Genomic DNA, 674 nt, shown 5'->3' on the forward strand with positions numbered 1-674 from the left:
AGTCTTGTTTGCTGTTTGGAGTTTAGGTGATCTGAATATAAAGTAAAGAAGTTAAAAAGACCGAAAGTGTTAGTAATTTAGTCTCATAATTTCCCCTTCAGGGAGGTTGTATACTTTTTAAATAATAGATTTGCTAAACTACATAAGTATTTATTTATTAAATTTTAGCAGCAATTCATAATAATTTCTTGTAGTCCACTTTTATACCACTAGATTTTCTTTTTCTGCATGCTATACAATTAAGGGATTACAAATGTCAATACACCAAGCAAGTTGAAAATCATTATTAATTGCTAATGCTGTGTAGCAATGACTGTGTGAATCTATGAAAGCATCTTTGGGCTAAAAACATGAACAGGAAACTCATAGAAGAGGAAATTCCAGTCACTTGATACACTGATAAAAGAGTTGTTAGCCTTGCAATTCACCAGTAAATTGCTAGAAGCATTAATGAGATTCTTATTTCATCCATCAGATTAGCAAACCTCGAGTGTTGACAAGGCAAACAGTATATGGAAACAGGCCCTCTCATATGCTGGGAGACACACTTGAAGGACAGTTTGGTAAAATGTATCAAGGATTTACATGTACGTTCTCTATGACTTAGCAATTCTACTTCAAACTCTTAGAATTTAGGCTAGGAGAAACACTCTTATATTAATGCAAGAAGGAAC

This window comes from Colobus angolensis, unplaced genomic scaffold (genome assembly GCF_000951035.1).
Source record: "Colobus angolensis palliatus isolate OR3802 unplaced genomic scaffold, Cang.pa_1.0 Scaffold882, whole genome shotgun sequence".
In the NCBI taxonomy this organism is placed as follows: Eukaryota; Metazoa; Chordata; class Mammalia; order Primates; family Cercopithecidae; genus Colobus; species Colobus angolensis.